Source organism: Ornithorhynchus anatinus, chromosome 4 (assembly GCF_004115215.2).
Source record: "Ornithorhynchus anatinus isolate Pmale09 chromosome 4, mOrnAna1.pri.v4, whole genome shotgun sequence".
Classification (NCBI taxonomy): Eukaryota; Metazoa; Chordata; class Mammalia; order Monotremata; family Ornithorhynchidae; genus Ornithorhynchus; species Ornithorhynchus anatinus.
Genome location: NC_041731.1, coordinates 97769377 through 97772105, shown reverse-complemented (window position 1 = coordinate 97772105; position 2729 = coordinate 97769377). Strand labels below are relative to the sequence as shown.

General features: G+C 43.4%; 1 non-coding gene across 1 annotated transcript; it reads left to right on the top strand.

Moving 5' to 3' along the window:
* The first annotated feature begins 2020 nt into the window (after positions 1–2020).
* Positions 2021–2157, top strand: LOC114811885. Its single transcript, XR_003759581.1, has one exon. It is a non-coding gene; the product is annotated as a small nucleolar RNA SNORA7 (small nucleolar RNA).
* Positions 2158–2729: the final 572 nt, after the last annotated feature.

Sequence of the window (2729 nt, the reverse complement as noted above, 5' to 3'; positions counted from 1 at the left end):
AAATACCAGATCACTGACTGATTAACAGTTCCTTTGTGACCCAACTAGATCACTGCACATGTATTTCAGCAGAAAGATCCATGAGTCCTTCAACATTTGACCTGGGGAAATGGAGAGTAAATAATATTCATCAGCAGCCACTTGAACAATGTGAACCAAGAACATATGTGTGCATTTTGGGAAAGAATTTCCATTCAAAGAGGGAAGTGCTATAAGATCCAGAATTGTATTTTCCAAGCACTTAGTACAGTGCTCTGCACACAGTAAGAGCTCAATAAATATGATTGAATGAATGAATGAATGAATCCAGAACAAGGAGCAGACCAATTGACAATTTGAGATTCTCTTGTATTCAGCTAAATTATATAAATAAACAAGTTATTTGGGTGTCTGCCATGAAGACCCATTATATAATTATAAATTATAATTAGAGTAAACATCTATAATTCTACCTAATTATCATATTTACATAAGATAATAATAATAATAATGTTGGTATTTGTTAAGCGCTTACTATGTGCCGAGCACTGTTCTAAGCGCTGGGGTAGACATAGGGGAATCGGGTTGTCCCACGTGGGGCTCACAGTCTTAATCCCCATTTTACAGATGAGGGAACTGAGGCACAGAGAAGTTAAGTGACTTGCCCACAGTCACACAGCCAACAAGTGGCAGAGCTGGGATTTGAACTCATGAGCCCTGATTCCAAAGCTCTTTCCACTGAGCCACGCTGCTTCTCCTAAGATCTAATAAGATCTAATCCCGGCTCTGCCGCTAGTCAGCTGTGTGACCTTGGGCAAGTCACTTAACTTCTCTCTGTCTCAGTTACCTCATCTATCAAATGGAGATTAAAACTGTAAGCCTCACGTGGGACAACCTGATCACCTTGTATCCCCCAGCGCTTAGAACAGTGCTCTGCACGTAGTAAACGCTTAACAAATACCACAATTTTATTTATTTTAACATACATAGAGAAGCAGTGTGGCTCAGTGGAAAGAGCCCGGGCTGGGGCGTCAGAGGTCAGGGGTTCGAATCCCAGCTCCACCACTTGTCAGCTGTGTGACTGTGGGCAAGTCACTCCACTTCACTTCTCTGGGCCTCGGTTCCCTCATCTGTAAAATGGGGATTGACTGTAAGCGTCACGTGGGACAACCTGATTACCCTGTATCTCCCCCAGCACTTAGAACGGTGATCTGCACATAGTAAGCGCTTAACAAATACCAACATTATTATTATTATATGCACATATATGTATGTATCTATGTATACAAATATACACAACTAATAAAACTCATAAAGTCTGATCCACATCCACTTTCAAGACGTCTCTATCTCCCTCAGAGTGAATCTGAGTGGCCAATCCTACATGGGAAGAGAAAAGAAGGATCCTCTGGAATGAACCCCAAGATGGTATAGGCTGCTAGGATGATTTCCCTGAGGCATTAATGTGCAAGCCTTAGTCCAAGTCCTTCAAGAGAACTTTTGGACCTATCGGTTAACTACAGATGCAGTTATATTGTTTAAATACCATCCAACTTGGATCCAGGATCGCTCACACAGCCCTCTGAGGCGATGCATCCTTTACATTGAGGCTTGTGTGAGGCAGGTCCCTAATTCTGGAATTAAGTTGGATCCAGAACCAGACTGAAAAGGGGTGGGCCTTCCTATAAAGTCGGTAACACCACCATTGTACCTGTCCCGGAAGCCTGTCGTTTCGATGTCATCTTGGACTCCTCACTGTCTTTCAACTTTCACACAACTCATAAAAAATACACATAATTCATAAAACCAACCTGACATTGGCAAGCGCTTAGTCCATCGCTCTGCACACTGCACGTGTGCTGTATTCATTCTGCATTTTTCAAAGCGAGCTTGGACAATACCTTTAAACTGTTTTCACTATCTGCCTCCTGTGCTTTTCTTGGCAAATTTGGGAGAGCTCAATCAATACAATTAAATGAATGAATCCTTTTTCTGGTTCAGGGAATCTATAGTCAGATATTCTCATACCCTAATTCAAAATCCCCTTTAAGGGTCGCATTTGGAGAGTATCCAGTGCTCTATCAGTCTCGGCTAAGGGAGGGAGAGTAAAGCAGAGGTCTATCCATTCCATTCCTAGCTTGGCCAGTGGCTAGTGAGTGAAGACAATCTGCTGCAAGTCAAAACTCACCCATACTGGGCAGCAGCGGCATAGGAGAGAGTCGAGGAAGGAGACTCAAATTTACTGCACAGGAGAAGGCAATGGTAAACCACTTCCAGATTTTTCCCAAGAAAACTCTAGACACACTACCAGAATGATTGCAGATGAAGAGCGGGCGTACTGGGAGAGATGTGTCCGTGGTGTCACTATGGGTCAGAAACAACTCGAAGCAGCGTGGCTCAGTGGAAGGAGCCTGGGCTTTGGAGTCAGAGGTCATGGGTTCGATTCCCAGCTCTGCCACTTGTCAGCTGGGTGACTGTGGGCAAGTCACTTCACTTCTCTGTGCCTCAGTTACCTCATCTGTAAAATGGGGATTAACTGTGAGCCTCACGTGGGACGACCCGATTACCCTGTATCTACCCCAGCACTTAGAACAGTGCTCTGCACATAGTAAGCGCTTAACAAATACCAGCATTAATTATAAGACAGGACAATACAAAATAGGTGTGAAATTTATTCTTCCCAGGTATTAGACTGTAAAACTGCCTGACTTTATACTTTTCCATGGTAAGTAAACTAGCTCCATCTCCTG